We start from the raw sequence: 18502 nt of genomic DNA on the forward strand, positions 1-18502 counted from the left end.
CAATACTCTTTGTTCACTTTTGGGTCTCCATTTCAATGACTTTATTCCTTTCAAAGTAAAATAGTTCAATTTGACATTTTAACCATGAGTATTTATTCACCTAGTCTCTATCAAAAAGACATATTGGGGAAATTTTTCTGTGATATTATTTTCATATTCTTCTTGTGACAACAAGAATGATTGGCTCAAAAGTCACTTCCCCAGGGCAGCCTTCTCTGATTAGCTCAAGTCTTCCCCATCACATAGGCTCTAAGTTCATGGTGTGACTTTCTTTGTAGCATTCATCTTGGTGTGTTATTTTACAAGTTTTTGTGTGCCCCCTCCACTAAAATGCAAGCCCGTGAGGAGAGGGACCAGGCCTGTTTGCTCACCCCTGATCCCCAGTAACTAGCACAATATTAGCATTCATGTAATAAAACAATCAGGTAAACAAAAGCCACCATGTTCTGGGCGTGAGAAGACTCAGCGACAGCTTATTAAAACATAAAGATGATTAGGTCCCACGTTTTTTCATGAGTTAGATTAGCTCATTCAACGCAACACACTGCTCCTTTGCTCTAGGCCAGCTGGGGAAAGGGCATTAAAAATTACACATCCTGTTCCACATGGGGAGGGGAGCACTGTGGGACCATGGGAAAATACCCTCATGTATGAACCCCAAAAGCTTATGTTCCCAACCTGGGGCTCTGCTACTTCCTGGCCAAGCCTGAGTATATTCCCCTGTCTCTAAAATGTGAGTGCTATTACCAGCATCACGAGATTCTTTGTTCAGGACAAAATTGTTTTGAGAAAGAACAAAATAAAAACTGTAAAACTACACAAATGTTAGGTTTTATTATTATCTGGAAAAGTGAAGACTTTACTGCTTCAGTCCCAAGTGGCCTCAGCATATAACATGTGCACCAAATTCAAATATTTCCAGATGAACAGCAGCAGAGCAGGGCAACAACCCCAAAATGGCACCAGAGGTCTTCACTATATAATCAACAAGAAGCTCTTCATCTATTAGTGACAATAAACATACTGAAGTACGGATGGAGTAACACGACTGAAGTATCTGTGCCACCGCTCTCGTTGCAAGGCAGCAACCTGAGACCACAACAGGATCCATGCGACCCGCCGAGCATTCCTGCAATGCTGTACCTCCTAGGATGGCACTATCACGAACCAGTGTTACCATCAGGCTTCACCTAATTGTTGCCTCCCCACCCCCCAAATGGGTGAACATTTTGCCAGAACAAAAATCACTGTGTGACAGACATTCCTAACACTTACGCTGCAATAAAAATACCATAACTTCCTCAGGTCAATGTGTTTCATTCCTAGCGGGGCTTTTGGCAGCCAGCTCCTCCTCAGAGGCCGGCCCATCAAGGCACCGACGCTGCTTACGTTTCGGTACTTCATGGGCGCCTTCTCCCTGAGGTTTTCCTAGAGCCACAGTGACTGCCAGGTACCACCAGCTCCAAATGCTCCAGGCAAAAGTCATCTCTGCCATCCTCAACAGTGGAGAGCTCTGGGGTCACCACCAAGCTCTGTCTGAGCCAGAAGAGTACCCTGGCTCCTGCCCATGTCCAGCCTGGCCGCTGTCCCTGAATGAGCCATTCAGAGGGTGGCAAGACCTTCAACTCCGAGGCACTGCGCGAGTACTACTGAGGTCTCAACTCTCAAAACTCAGTGCACAGAAGTGGGCTCTGAGGATGCAAATTTAAGAAAGAAGCAATTTTTTATTCTGCTAGGTATGCTGATTTCTGTCCCTAATCAAGTCAGCTACACATCATCTTTGCCTCCCAGAGTTGCCTTCACTGAATGGTTTTCAAGTTATTCCTTCAACTGGGAGGTCAAGTTAAAAAAAAAAAAAAAAAAAAAAAAAAAATACCTGTATGCATTCTGCCACCACAATGATACCAAAACTGAGAAGAATATCACAAGAAGAATCACTCAACTTGCTGATATAGAACCTCGTAGAAACAGAAACCAGAAAAAAAAACTGTTTCTCTCAGGGAAAGACTTTCTGCATTTCCCTCTTCCCACGACTGCCAGGGAGCTTAAAGCCGATATACAATGGTATATTCACCCTTCTCTTTCACTCTTATGTTAGTCATTTTCTTATCCCTTTATGCCCCTGTGGGGACAGAGCCCCAGAGAGCAGTTTCCAGGCTCTCGGCCTCATGTGGAAAGGTGCTGGCTCGGGTAGTAGGTGGCCGTCAGCTGTGGCTGGTTGGCCGTCAGCTGTAACCATTGAGCCATTGGCCACTAATATAACTGCCATGGCTACGTTGGGGAATCGAGGAGAGTCGAGGAGAGTCGGTTGGTTGGCAGAGAAGTGAACAGCAGGTCGCATGTCGTGTGAACCCAGCCTCCAGTGAGACTATAGTGGTATGACTCCCCTACCTATGGCTCCGTGGGTGTTCCTTTTTGGCCTAGCCATATCCTGCGTTCTTATGTGGGGAGCGGGAGCAGAGACCCCACAGGCCACCCCGCACGACACCCCACTTCAAATAAATTAAATGGAACTGACTTTACTATTTCTTCCATAAATTTGATTTTTTTTCTTTTACCAATCAAAAATGTCTATTGCTTCCCCCAAGTAGACTGTGGAAGCGGGGTGTACAGACAGACAAGTTAAAACTTAAGTCTATCCTCAAAAAGCACTCTAATGCACTTAGGAAAAATAGCATTATATCTGACCAAAGAGTTCTGGGTTCAAATCCCAGCTCCATCACTTAGATACTACAAAACCTTAGATAAGCCACGCAGGTTTTCTGAGTCTCAGTCTCCACATTTGTGAACTGCGGGTGTATGTCCTTCCTCACCAAGCTGCTGAGATTCACAACTGGCAAAGTAGGCACAGGCACGTTATAATCTGTAAAGCATTCTATCTGAGTAAGCTCTTTATGTCATGAATAGAGAGGTTCAAGGTTAAAGGCTTGCAAAGCAAAATTCCTGCCATGCTGTTTCCTCTGGCAGGGAACTAGCAGGTAGAAAGTGGACTTAAGTGATTGCTAATGCATTAATGACTGACACGTGGCAGCCACAGCGAGACACACAGATGCAATTTGACATTAATGGAGAGAATTGCCTGTGGCCATGTACATGGTATGGAGGGGGGAGACACACCGCCTCCAGCCTTTAACTTGGGTGTGAAATCAAACGTCAGCCAAGATTAATTAGAAGCCTGGAGTTTCCTTCTCCACTGTTGATAGGAAAAGGACATTTCCATAATGTGAGGAAACATGTACGCAGATCGCAAACCTGGCTGACAGTGAAGGAAGGGCGGCTTCATCGTCAACGCTGCCTCTGCCGTGCTTGTCAGGGCAATTACTTTCTGCTCAAGTGGCTTGCTTTGAACATTTGATTATCGTAACAACAAAAAACCCTGGAAGCAACAATTATTTATTATGTTAATTCTTTAGCTTTCTTCCCGAAATTTCAGCAAGACCAGTAAAAACCAGCTGTGCCCTTGAAACAAACCATGAGTTTATTAATACTCAGCCAATTAAAGGGGAAAAAAGCAAAGTAACAGCGCACCAGCAATTATTAACTACGCCATTGGTTTGCACACTATCCTTACCACAAATTTTATTCCAGGAAGCTCACCTATGTATTTTACTGACTGCAAAACAATGGGGAATGTGTTTACATCATTACAAGGAGCTAGAAAATCTCAAAGGAATGGAAGGAACCTGCTGAACATGTCTTGAAAATGTTCCAGTCCAGGTTATAAGGGAAGTCAATATTCCTTTTTCACCTTTCAAATATGGAAAGAACCTCCAGAGTCTTATTTTCAACTCACTATGTACGGCCTCCAAAGAAAAGGGCAATTTTATCTTCTCAGTTCGACTCCCTCTCACAGCAAACAAGTACACACACAGACACACATGCGCGCACACACTTACTACCTTTATGTTTATTAACTAAACCTTAGCAATGTATCTCTTCCTGGAACATGTTATCAGCATCACCTCTTGTTTATCACACACACTCCAGTCTTTCAAATCTCCAACTAGGGCAGGACCCCACTGACTATAAAGGTCAGGCTGATGCACTAAGAGCCCCAGAGGTGGGCTGCTAAATAAGGAGCCACTTCCAATGCATGAGACAGCGCAGGACGGCGCATGTGTGGTACCTATGTGCCTGCTCCCCTCCTCAGGTGGTCAGTAGCCTGCCATCTCAAGAGCAGGAAAAGTCCAGGACACGCGGTACACAGCGGCCCACCAGGAGCAAAAGCAAGGCCATGCATGAGACTAGTCTATGCATATGGCAATGAGTGACCAGGCCACCACCCCCGTGGCACTAGGGCAGAAGACCCAGCCTCGTAGAGGAGTGCAAAGCTTTTAGGAACATACTTGGGACATTCCATAGCTTTCCTTCCGCCTGGTGAGGGGAATGCACGATGAGCGGGAGCTCCCAGAGAGCCGAGGAAGCAACATCACAGATTCTGCTCTTTCCTACTACAGTTCTGTGAGCCTTATGCTTACCCTCCCAGTCCATTTCACCTGCACAAACATGATTATGTAAAACTTCTGAAGTTAATTATAGCTTTTATTTTACTATTTTCCAGGTGACTCAAAATCTATGGTACCATCCAATTTAAAACAGAAATGACAAGAAAAACATTCCTAGTGAGATATAATGGAATTATTAAGAAAGTAAAATTTCAGACTGCTTTTGGGTTTCAATCAGGTTTCATCCTCAACGGTACTTCAATATTTCTTACATGGAAAGTGCTAAAATACATAATACAAGGAATCTATAACTTTAAATCACACAGGCTGCTAAAATTTGTATGTATAAGAAATGGGACGCATGATCAGAACACCCAGAGGTCAGTGTTAGTGCTTCCATATCCATTCTCCCTGTCCCCACTTCTCCAAGGCGTGCTACGCATTCTCGGGTGCTGAATTCATCTCCCTTATTTACAGAAGAAAGCAGCTGCCAGCCATGGTTTTTAAATATCAGTATATTTCAGGCTATTATTTTTAGTTTTCAAAATAGACTTGTCCGGTTATATTTTCTCAATTTTTTTCTCTTTAAGCACAGAATATCTGTCCTATCCTCTGGTGTCTAAATATAAACAGAGGCAATCAGAATTAAAAATACAGAACTCGAGATTTTGTTAATTCTCACTCATTTCTTTTCACCCAAATAAAAGTAAATCCTAACAGATCGAAATAAAAAGAACAAGGTGGCCCTCATTCATATTCTCTCACTTTCTCTCATGGTGTTTAAACATATAGCAAGAAAGGTGTTTTATGTGCTTCAGAATACTTCTGAATTTTTAGTGGGAGGGTTTTCAATTTTGTTGTTGTTTTTGTTTGTTTGTTTTTTGTTGTTTTGGGGGGTGCTCAATTAGAACACAAACTCACTTGTTAGCTCATTCATCCTCCCTCCTTCCCTCCCCTTATTTCTCCCTCCGTCCCTCCCACCACTGGCACACTGCTTCCAAGCTCTCTGATCTAATTCTGCACAAATGCTTAATAAGGTTGTAGAGACTTAATACAATTAGGAGTGTTGCTCACAAATTAACCAATCCATTAACACTCTAGCAAAGAAACAATTCCAGAGGAAAAGCAGCCAAATGAGGATTAGAAGACAACTGGCTAAGGGTACAATCTGTTTAAAAAATCACATTGCAATGCATTTTCACATCTACATTTGTATGTTCTGTGTTTTATACATTTCACAGCAATGAAAAATGGAAGTAAATTGTGTCATCTGAGAATTTTCCTCTTTCACTGTTCAGTTTCTAGAAGTGGGGGATGCTCATCAGTCTTTGCCAGTTCATACTCACAAAATCATCACAGCTCTTTATTGTGTTAAATACTCATGGATTCAACTCTTTACATAGTCACTATTTTAAATAACTTTTATCATAAGATGGATATAGAAGAAAACCTGGTAAACATAAAACAGTTAAAAGAAAGCAAAAATATAAATAAATCCACTCCCCGGAAATAACCACTTTGGGCTTGAAATATTTGATACATTTCCAGTTTTTTAAATAAACATTTTAAACATTAAATAAAATTGGCATTATCCTGTGCACATGATTTTGTAACTAGTTTTAATCCTACATCACTATGTTGTGATCATCTCACATTCTTTTTGTTGTTGTTGTTTTCACATTCTTAAATATTCTTGTCTTCTTTAGCCAATCGTCTATCGAAGGACACTGGTTGTTTCCATGTCTTGGCCACCATAAATAAAGCTGCAATGAACATCGGAGCACATATGTTTTTATGGATAAATGTTTTCAGATTTTTGGGGTAGATACCCAGGAGAGGGATTGCTGGGTCATATGGTAATTCTATTCTTAATGTTTTGAGGAACCTCCAAACTTCCTTCCACAATGGCTGCACCAATTTGCATTCCCACCAACAGTGTATGAGGGTTCCTTTTTCTCCACAGCCTCTCCAACACTTGTTACTATTTGTCTTGTTGATGATAGCCATTCTGACTGGTGTGAGGTGCTATCTCATTGTGGTTTTTATTTGCATTTCTCTGATGATTAGTGATGTTGAGCATTTTTCATATATGTCTTTTGGCCATCTGTATGTCCTCTTTGGAGAAATGTCTATTCAAGTCCTCTGCCCGTTTTTTAATTGGATTATTTGTTTTTTGTTGTTGTTGAGTTGTATGAGTTCCTTATCTATTTTGGATGTTAGCCCCTTATCAGAGGCATGGTTTACAAAAATCTTCTCCCATTCGGTTGGTTGCCTCTTTATTTTGTCGATGTTTTTTTTTTGTTTTTTTTTTTCTGTGCAAAAGCTTTTTAGTTTGATATACAATGGAATACTATTCCGCCATAAGATGAAAAAATGCCAATTGTGACAACATGGATGGATCTTGAGATTATTATGCTAAGCAAAATAAATCAGTCGAGAATCATATTATTTCATTGATATGTGGCATATAAAACTGAAAACAATAAAGGAACAAGACAAACAAATGAAGAAACAAAAACTCATAGACACAGACAATAGTTTAGTGGTTACCAGAGGATAAGCGGGGAGAGGGATAGTAGACGAAGGTAAAAGGGATCAAATATATGGTGATGGAAGGAGAACTGACCCTGGATAATGAAAACACAATGTGATATAGAGGATGCATTACAGAATTGTGCAACTGAAAGCTATGTAACTTTACTAAAAATTGTCACCCCAATAAACTTTAATTAAAATATATATATCTATATATTTTTTTTTCTTTGTCATCATTCTCAGTGACATTCTATTATGTGACTATACCATGACTTAATCTATTCTCTGATGTTGAGTACTTAGATTTTCCCAGTTTTACATATAGCCGCAATAATGCTTTAGTGAATATGCTTTCAGGTTATTCTCTGTACCTTTCACTCTTATTTCCTTGTGATTAATTTATAATATTTGGATAGAGTCCCACTCTTTTTACATCCGAGTGCACAATTTTTTCAGGCTCCAAGAGCACAGACTCTCCTTTAGAGAACTGTGCTTTACACTATCCATCACTTTGGAAATAACCATTAGCCAATGGGTTGATCTCAGATAACTCACCACCTTACCATCTTTTTCAGTGCCCCTCAAAACACATTATAAATAACCTCATGTACGAAAATTACTAAAATGCATACTAGATACTAGTGTTGTATTTTCTAAAAGAAATTTAAAGGAGAAATTAGACTTCAGATTAGTAAAGGGATAATGTGTCTCATCATTTTCCTAAGTAGTGTGTTACGAAAGACTTGCTGCCTCCCTTTAGAACTCACGGGAAACCTGAGTGCTGGCTTTCTCTAGGGCCTGAATGAACCATTGAACCTGTGCTTCAAGATCCATGTAATAAGATAATTCACACCCATTTCCCATTAAACAAACATCAGAAAGACCACACAAAGTGAAGTGGGAAATTTCAATTAATAAAAAATCTTGGTGACACACAGGCCATTTTAAGCATCTTTTTGGCTCTCTGTGCTTCTTGCCCTCAAAGTTCTGGAATGAGGTGAGAATTCAACTGGAAACTGTCAATTGTCTAGAAGATTTAGTTGCATAATGGGAAACTTTTTTTTGCAAGACTCTTTTAGGTCAAGTAGATTATTTCAGGTCAAATGAGGAATTTACACCATTGTTTAGTTTTCATATAATTAATGATGACTCATAAGCTAAAGTTCTAACATCAAAACTATTTTTAAGTCATAATGCCATTTTGATTTCAGAAGGAATAGTTGAGACATAAAACATTTGCCCAAATCACAGACTAAGTCTAGATAGGAATTGAATTACAATAATAAACCAGAGTTCACCAGCTTGGTTTCTGCCTCTTCTTGTTGGGGGAGAGGTAAAGAATGAACAGGCTAAGCATAGAGGGTTTTAGGGCAATGAAAATACTCTGTATGATACTACAATGGTGGATACATGTCATAATACATTTGTCCAAACCCACAGACTGTACAACACCCATGGAGTGCTCTCATTTAAACTATGTACTTTGGGTGATAACGCGCGTCAGTGCAAGTTCATCTATTGTAACAAATGCACCACTCTGGTGGGGACGTTGAGAATGCGCGAGGCAAGGGCATATGGGAAATCTCCAGTACCTTACTCTTAATTTTGCTATGAACTTAAAGCTGTTCTAAAAAAATTATTTTTTTTTTTTAATTAAGGTCTCTATCTGGAAAGATAAAGTCTACAGACCCCCAGCCATAGAGCCCTGCTCCATCATTTCCCGTGTCAGTGTAAAAGTCCTGTCAAATCCATAGAAAAGGGGACCTCTGCAGCTATAGGAAAATTAAGGGGAACCTAGCACTGACAGAGTAAAGGGTACCAATTTCCATCTTAGCATCAGGTAGATTCTCTTTTCCTGTCTGCCCTTTCTCAACAGACTTCACGCCTTACAAAAGGAAGGCAAACCTCTCAGGTACAAAATCATGCATGGCATCTAAGAAACACTGTGAGCTATTTCTCCCAAGGAAGGATTCTTTAATCAAAATCAAGGAAGGATTCGTTAATCAAATACCAGACACTCACTGTAGGGCTTCATGTCTTTCCTTGTCATATCCATATGTCATTTAAGAGTAAAACATTGTTCTAGAGATAAAATATTTTAGCCCTTGTAGGATGTTATACAATTTAATGACCACACATCTTCCTTCTCTTGACCATAAAGAACGCATTTCACAGAGGGAGAACTGGAGAAATAAAAAACTGAAAAATAAAAAAAATGACATTAGTAAATATTAAATGAAAAAACTTACTTTTAAATGTACCCAAACATATTGATTAATTGTTAGCATATATACTCACACTAAAGTATGACCTTAGCTGGAAAGAAAAGAACCTTCAAACAACTAAAAGTGTGGATGTTCCTGACACTGATTCTTTTAAATATAACTGCAATGCTTTCCAAAATTTTTTAGATTATACCAGAAAAACTCACAAATACAAACACATGAGACTTAGTTTAGATTAAATGTGCATTTTACAGTAAGATAGTTAAAATTTATCAAACATTTATTTACGATGTAATTTTTCTAATGAAAAATCAATCCTCATAAAATTTTTAATATATTGTACCTCTTATTAACAAAAATGTCAATTCGCTGTTGTGTCAATTTATTTTAAGTAGGCTATACCACTCTTTTATTAAATATAATAAGTTGAATGCTGATTAAGAAATTGATGTAATACTTCTGAAAGTATGTCCATGATTAATTACTCCAGAAGTCAAACACCAGCGTTCAATACCACTTTCACACATATTTACAGATAACCAACATGCTTTTTAATTGTAATCCTCTCTTTATAATTCCTCATAATTTTAGGTGCCCATTATATTACATTCATATCAGTTAATGAAAACCAGAAAGGATTTGCCATGATTTTATAACTTACTGAAAAACAAAGTTAATTCTACTAAATCTATAGCATTTTAAGCTTGACTAACCTGCTTTTAATAATCTGTCATATTTCTTTGTACTGTTTTCTAAAATTTTCCTCAAAATACAAATTACCACTTATTTAAAATTAAAAACTGAGAACTTTTCTGACAGAAAGTAAGGCTGATTTCACCGATAGCTTTGATGAGGACTGTTGTGCTAACCAAACCGTACGACAGATTCTTTTCATTCACTGATTAGCCTAAATCTTCACCTCTAAGGTTAGACAAAAATAAAAAGTATATATATATATACACACTCACACATACAGATAGATAGATATACATATACATATACATATACATATATATATATATATATATATATATATATATATATATATGTTTAAAGCATTCATTGGATAAGTATATTAAAAGGAATATCATTTGTTTTCACAATTATTTCTGGATATTTCTGTATTTCTGGATTAAACCAGGATGTTTTTAAATTTAAAAAAATAGCAGGTGCAATTAACACCTGGATGAATGGATGTTATGGTTGAATCTTGGTTACTTGGTATAATTGCTTTATTTCCCAGCAAATGAGAAGGTACATGACTGGACAACAAGTCTTTGGAGACTAGTCGATTCCAATTTTTCGCTTTCAACAATTTGAGAATGAAAATAATCAAATTATCAGCTTATATGGGTCATTAAAATAATTTCTGATGCTACATATCGATGTGAATTTTGGCATATAACTTGAAAACTGAAATTCAAAGTGGCACTGCTATAACAAAAATCCTTTAGTCCTATCTACCTAGTTATATGAACAGGTTTCTCAACACATAATTATGAAAATGAAAAATGGAAATAGAATTGTTTTATCTGTTTAGCAGTAAGTAATATCTATTCACAGATACATGAACTAATATTTTAAAAAGCCCAGCTGATTTCTGAACTACTTTTCCAGTAAATTTTAACAATGATTTAACCATATACTAATAATTTTAGTGAGACTTCAACTAGATAAAATTTAGCACTTAGAGCTTTATTGTCACATAAAGACAGAACTAAAATTTCATTTTTATGCATACTTTATTGCACAGAAATTTTATAAAATACTTTCAAGCTCAAACATGTTATAACATGGTAAGATTCTATAGGAAAATAAAATGTAAATACTAGTTCAAGGAGAAAAATTAAGGAGGTAAAATTCCTCTCAATTGAATAAAAGCTTTTTTATGTAATTTTAAATGAAGGATATCAAATCCCTTTGATATTTGAATTCTGTTTCTGATGGATGTCTTTCAAAGATTTTTATAAAAGTTTTATTTTTAAAATGTCAACATTTACATTATGGCATAAATTCCCTCCTTGTCAACTGTATAAACATGATGCAAAATTTCAGATGTAAACTTATCGATGTACAAGGAAGTTTCCAGTTTATGTTTTGTTTTGGTTTTTTTTTTGTTTGTTTGTTTGTTTTTGTGTGTGTGTGTGTGTGTGTGTGTGTGTGTGTGTGTGTTTAATTCTTTGACTGGATACACAAGCATGAAAGTCAGAAAACTACTGTGGGGCAGACCCCCAGAAAGTAGTTTACAGGCTCTCGGCCTCACGTGGAAAGGTGCTGGCTCGGGTGGTGGATGGCCGTCGGCTGTGGCTGATTGGCCGTGGGCTGTGGCCGGTTAGCCAATTGGCCACTGGTATAACTGCTGTGGCTACGAAGGATTGCCGAGGATTGCCGAAGAGCCGAGCAGAGCCGAGGAGAGCGGAAGAGAGGAGAGGAACAGAGTCGAGAGAGCGGAGGAGTCGTCGGTCGGTTGGCGGAAAGGTGGTCGGCAGGTCGCACGTCCGGTGGGCCCAGCCTACAGTGAGACCATAGTGGTATGACTCCCCTACCTATGGCTCCGTGGGTGTTCCTTTTTGGCCTCACCATGTCCTGCGTTTTTATGTGGGAAGCAGGACCAGAGACCCCGCAGGCCGTCCCGCCCGACAAATGGCGGAGCGAGCAGGGTCTCCCGCACGACAACTACCTAGAATCAATGCCCCACAGATGTTGGAACTTACCAGCATCTGCTCCTTGTTCAGGAAAATTACTTTACTAGAGCACGTTCTCATAAAGAAGTGTCTATCCCTTGTTTTGGTCCTCACCCTAACAGTTTTGCTGGTTATGTTACCACATAGTATCCAGAATGAGTAAACTCACCCACTGACTGTTTGGAAGTCATCCTCCAAAATAAAAAAACCAGCCTGATAAGGCTCCTCCATTCCTTCATGCTGTTATTCAGGGTCCAATGCCTTTTACAACTAACTGAACCATCTGCCCAACCCTGCCTGAACCCCTAGTTAACCCGTCAAAAGAGATAAGTACAGACCAATCCAGCATCTTGAAACAGAAGCAGGTTAAGTTCACGGTGTGTGCAGTGATTCTAACTGTGTCTGATACAGACGAAGAATTGGCAAGGACTGTTGCTAGTGGCTTCAGGTTCAGGCTGGTCAAGTTCAAATCTCAGCTTTGCTCTTATAACTTCTCTAAGCTTGGTCACTTTGCATAGCCTCTGAGCTTACTACCTCCAGGCCTATGAAATGGGGGTAATTTATGTGATTATCAGGATTAAATCAGGTAATACGTATAAAGAAGCATTTAAAATGCCTAGACATTTTAAGTATTCAATCAGCATTAGTTGTCCTTTTGTTATTATAATATTAGATTGGTGCAAAATTAATTGTGGTTTAGAGAGTTAAAAATAATTACAAAAACCACAATTACTTTTGCACCAACCTAATACTTTTACCCTTAAGTACCCTGTGCTGATTAGAAAATAGATAAAGCACCAGCCAGTGCCTGACATAGTAGTGGTTATTTTCACCATTTGGACCAACACTCTCTGTCCTGTCCACACCCTTCAGAGGAGAAACAGGATGCTAAGTAGCCTGTACAGTGATAATTCCACTGCAAGAACAGCGGTGATGGAGGAGGGGAAAGAAAGAAGAAATAGGAAAAAAAGAAAACCTAGGACCACGATATCAGGCATTAGAATAAAAGAGAAACCAAGTTTTTGATTCATAAATCTTCCCTAATCCCCCGCACTTGTCCATCTTCTGGACAAATTCCTATCCAGCACGTTTGTGGGGACAGAGTCCCAGAGAGCAGTGTCCAGGCTCTCGGCCTCACGTGGAAAGGTGCTGGCTTGGGTAGTAGATGGCCGTCAGCTGTGGCTAGTTGGCCGTCAGCTGTAACCAGTTAGCCAATTAGCCACTGTAACTGCCGCGCTGCGCTGCTTGGGGAGTGAGTCGAGAATCGTGAGTTGAGTCGGTCGGTTGGCAGAGAAGCGGACGGCAGGTTGCAGGTCCTGTGACTCCAGCTGCCAAAGAGACTATAGTGGTATGACTCCCCTACCTATGGCTCCGTGGGTGTTCCTTTCTGGCCTAGCCACATCCTGCGTTCTTATGTGGGGAGCGGGACTAGAGACCCTGCAGGTCTCCCTGCACGACAAATGGCGAAGCGAACAGGCCGCCTCACATGACAACAGTCAACCTTAAGAACAGCAGCAAATACAACCTACTGCATGGCGACAGAAGGGAAAGAGACCAAGTCACTAACAACACAATCTTCTGATTAAAAAACAACAAACTTAAAAGTTTGCTCCTCTCTCCAATTTCCCGGGCCTTTCCCCTTCTGCATCTGCTCTAAGTAGATGAAACTATCCAAAAACTCACTTGTTAGGAGGCATCCTATATTAAGAGGAAACAGAAAACATTAAAGAAAATATTCTTCAGGGGTCTCTTCCCTCCCTTCCTCTGAATCACACCCAAATAGTGCTCCGTGCCTTGTGGGCAGCTCCTAATTTCCGTTGGCACCCTGCCACCCCGCACCCTGCCTCTGTGAGCTGACCCCTGGAGATCCCTGCCTCAGCGTCTTCCTGCCTGCAGACAGCTTCAAGCGCCCTCGCCAGGCCAGCCTTCAGCTTACCTGTGCGCCCCTGGAGATTTTCTGTGGGCTCCTGTGAGCAAACCCTCCCCTTGGACTCTCTTATGTTCTCAGTAGCCAGCCCGGCCCCCAGGGCTCATTACAGAATTCATCCACAAGTCCTCTCCCACAGAAAGGTCAGCTATTTCCTACAGCAGGAGGACTCCATCCTGCCCCATTTCACTCTAATCCTACATGATTTCGTTTTGGAAAAGATTATGCGCTGCAAGCAACCCTTGACTATTCTGCTAATCACTGAGGATCCCTCACACCTGTGTTCAGTTTTAGTCCACCAGAATTCCAACCTACAGAATTGAGGCATGAAGAATAATTCTGGGGTACGAGGGGTGGCCCAGAATAGAATAAAGAGTATGCATTCAGAAAGCATCCCAAGAGAAAAAGAAAAAAAAAGCCAACTTACTAGCAAGTTCCTATTTATAAAGCGATAGGAAACAACCACCTGGTGACTGGCAGCTTTTGTATTTTCACTAAAAGCAGACCTAGGAGGGGCGCTGCGGGGGCAGCATGAGGAGCACAGGTTAGCTCCACAGACCGTCCTGACTCAAACCGAAACCCTGGGAAACAATGCCAACCAAAGGTGTGCAATGGGTGTGCAGCAGCAAGGCAGCTCACACGTGGCCAGGACTTGATGGCTGAGAAAGCAGTTTTTTTAAATTACTGAATCTGATCCTCATACTCCTTTTAGGTACCCGAAGTAGTTATCACAACATCCATTTTATTCTTCTGGGACCTGAGTCACAGTTAGGAGACAAGACGCAAATGACATGCCAGAGGGGAGCAGAATCAAACACTAGGACCTTACGGTCCAGTCCTGGGGTCCTGCTCACCTTTAACAATGAGCAAACCACCCCTTTTTATCTCCAGCTACTCAGGAACCTTTCACAATAAGTTACTATGTATAAATTTGCATCTAAGTCATCATCATTTCATAAATGACTTTGGCAAAAAGATCTAAATTCATGCTTTTTAAAAAAAAATCAGTGAAAGATGTTTAATATTCTTTTTAACATTCACTTATTCTACTTTTATTAATGCAGTTTTTTTGGTATGAGTCTCCCCAATAATGTTGCAAAAAAGAAAAAAAGATGATTAAAATAAGCAAAATACGTAGCCTATTTATTGTAGACTATATAGACCGAATAGTTCTTTCCCATGGTGATTACATTAGACCTGACTCATTAAGCTGTTTTCATTCCTTCCAATGCGGATCTACATGCTTTCTTTGCCTTGTCCAACCTCAAAAGAAAAAGCAATTTGTTCTAAAGTAGGTGGTTAACATCAATCTCCAAAGGCCTGCCCACTTCCACCTGAAGTGAGTCTTAAAATAAATTATCTCTGACCTTAGTGGCATTTTGCCCCTGAGATCACTAAAGCACACAGGCAAGAGATTTACAAAGGATTTTACACTTTTCACCTCAATCAGTTACCCAGATGCTAAACACAGAAATTACAAAAACAATTCTCCCTAGAGGATTTGAAGTGATACGGAAGACAACATTCTGCCCTCTTCTGCTTCTGAAAAACATGGATAATGTCTCTAATCAATTAATTTCCTTCAAGTTACTTAGAAGTGAGGTATTTTCCCTTTAATTTACTACTTCAGGGGGTTGTGAAGCAGCAGTAGCTACACTGCTCTGCTGAGCTCCGCCAACTTGACAATTGTTTTTCACATCAAAATGAGAAATTGTACCAAATAGTTAAGCATACTTGATACTTACGACATGTGCGTTGGGCCCAAAAAGCAGGGACAGGAACAGAGTCTTTGGGCCCAAGAAGCACTGGAGGAAAGGAGCACACTGGGGTCCCCAAAGAGCTGTACCCACTGTCTGTGTTACACCCTAGAATGTGTTGCTGCCTGAGTTCCATAAATCATAAAATGACAGTGCCACCATGTTCACATTATAGAATTGCTTTGGCTGTTATAACATGTAAAGGACCCAGCACCCAGGTGGTATGTAATATTCATATTTCCATTTGCCTTGCTCCTGGGAAACCAGAGGAAATAGAGGTTAAGTTCATCAATCTGATTACAAATGGAAGAAAACCTGGGGCTGGGAAACAGTACCCCATCAGCTTTGCAGACATAAAGGAAACACACAAGGCAATGGCTCAAGGTTATTCCACGGTCAAAGGGCTCTAACAATGGCACAGGCCAGGCACTGTGTTTTTCATAGGATGACCAAGGAGAGAAACATCATCCCCTTTCTACATCCACAGATGTGACTTTCACAGCTGATAAATGACACAGTCAGGAGAACTCAAGTTAAATCAAGCTGTACACCTTCAGAATACACCTAGAGACACAAGAATTTGTAAAAGTTGTACGGTCAGTTATCCTATCTGACCTCTGAAGCAAACCTATGAATCAAAATGTCATTGAATGACCCTATTTACAGATAAGGAACTGAGTTCACTGAAGTTAAACAACTTCTCTCTGAGATGACAGGAAGTGGCAGGGTGGGCCCTTGAACACACGTCTTTCAACCCTAAATTCCTTCTTTGTCATACTGCCAGTGACTTTCCAACTGTGTTCTGAATAGCAGAGGCATCTCAGGGCACAGGTGCTGGGTTCTGGCAGACCCCTACATGGGACCCAATTCTCCACCTCTCCTTGAATCCTTTATAATGCAGCCATGCAGCCCCGAGGCCCCACATGGAAAGGGGTGCACTCTACTTCCCCACTCTTGACTGAAGGCTGGCCTTGTGACTGGCTTTGACCAGAAAAACAAGGTGGAAGAGACAATATGCCCTTCCCATGGATAAGCCAAAAGGCCGTGGCACACATTTGCCCTCTCTTTGGAAACTCTGCCTGCTGGAGAATGAAGGACCACATAGAGGAAAGACCAGATGTCCCAGGCAAGGCCATCCTAGACCAACATACAGCCAGACAGCCCCAAAGCATCAAGACAGTCCAGCCAATACCAAAGGGACATATACAGGAAGTATACCAAGCCCAGCTTAGATCTGCGGACCACCCATGGAACATGAAAAATAGTAAATGGTTGTTTTAAGCCACCAAGTTTTGTGAGGTTTGTTACACAGCAATAGCTAACCATTATACTTTTTTGCCAATTTGAAGTCATTTTTTTAAATCTGTCCACATAAAATTTTGTTGAACCGAGAGATTTTTTTTATGTTTTTCTACCTATGTAAAATTTTGCTTAACCAAAAGATTTTGATGCTTTAAAAAATAAGATAACTACGGAACTAAACTATAATAACCTCTATACTGTCTTCCCACTCCTGTGTCCTTCACCCTTAGTGAACTATAAATGTGTTCCATGGTGTCAGTAGGAAATAAAAGAAATGCACACACACAAAAGTTATATTTAGAACAATGACTCAGATGTTAAGATTTGGAAGTCATTATTTTCTGCTACCACCACCCAGTTCCAAAATGATTTAATACATGTATAATGATACATATGAGGTCTGACAATTAGGTTCGCGCATTTGCCACCGTGCGCTTACATCAGCAGCACTGTACCAACAGCTTCGTAAGGTTTCATAACCTTGGTATATCAGTGTCTCACAGCTGTGTTCAGGTCAACGTGTGGTAGTGTCTTGCTGAATGGTGTTCATTCCTGTTGTTGCGTGTTTTTGTGTGCTGTCTCAAGAATGTCTGAGCTTGAATTAGAGCAATGAACAAACACTGAATTTCTTGTTAAACTTGGCAAGAGTGGAAGTGAAATCAGGGACATGTTAGTCCAAGTTTATGGGGATAATGCCATGAAGAAAATGGCAATGTACAAATGGATTAAGCATTTTTCTAAGGGTAGAGAATGTGTCAGTGATGAACAGAGGTCAGGGTGGCCAGTAATGAGCAAAACTGTTTAAAACATTGCAAAGATTCACCAAATTGTGCTCAAAATCATTGGCTGACTGTGAGAAGCATAGCAGACCAAGTAAACATCGATAGAGAAACAGTTACGAAAATCTTAACTGAAAATCTTGGCATGACAAAGGTGTGTGAAAAAGTGGGCCCAAAGAAGCTCACCGATGAACAAAAGTAAAGGAGAGTCAAAGTTTGCCAAGACCTTTTGGAGAGGCAAGATAATGTTTTGGGTTGTGTTATCACTGGTGATGAAACACGGGTGTATCAATACGACCCTGAAACAAAGCGTCAAAGTGCACAATGGAAGTCAGCCAATTCTCCATAAAAAAAAAATTCTATCAGTCCAAACCAAGAGTCAAAATGATGGTGCTAACATTTTTTGATACCAGAGGGATTATTCATTATGAACTTATACCAACTGGACAAACAGTTAACCAAGTTCACTATTTGGAAGTGCTGAAAAGGCTGAGTGAAAGTAAGACGACATGAACTTTTCACCAACAATTCATGGCTCTTGCATCACTACAATGCACCAAGTCACACGGCACTGTCTGTGAGGGAGTTTTTAGCCAGTACACAAATAACTGTATTGGAACACCCTCCCTACTCACCTGATCTGGCCCCCAATGACTTCTTTCTTTACTCGAAGATAAAGGAAATATTGAAAGGAAGACATTTTGATGACATTCAGGACATCAAGGGTAATACGATGACAGCTCTGATGGCCATTCCAGAATGAGTTTCAAAATTGCTTTGACGGGTGGACTAGGTGCTGGCGTCAGTGCATAGCTTCCCAAGGGGAGTACTTTGAAGGTGACCATAGT

At 40.3% G+C, this 18502-nt stretch overlaps 1 protein-coding gene across 6 annotated transcripts in view; it reads right to left on the reverse strand.

Annotated features, from left to right (window-relative positions):
* The window catches only part of PTPRM (protein tyrosine phosphatase receptor type M), an 808815-nt gene that overhangs the window by 777315 nt on the left and 12998 nt on the right, over positions 1 to 18502 (reverse strand). The gene's annotated exons all lie outside the window — the stretch shown is intronic.

The sequence above is a fragment of the Rhinolophus sinicus genome, chromosome 4, assembly GCF_057876585.1.
Source record: "Rhinolophus sinicus isolate RSI-liver-muscle chromosome 4, RSI-T2T, whole genome shotgun sequence".
Classification (NCBI taxonomy): Eukaryota; Metazoa; Chordata; class Mammalia; order Chiroptera; family Rhinolophidae; genus Rhinolophus; species Rhinolophus sinicus.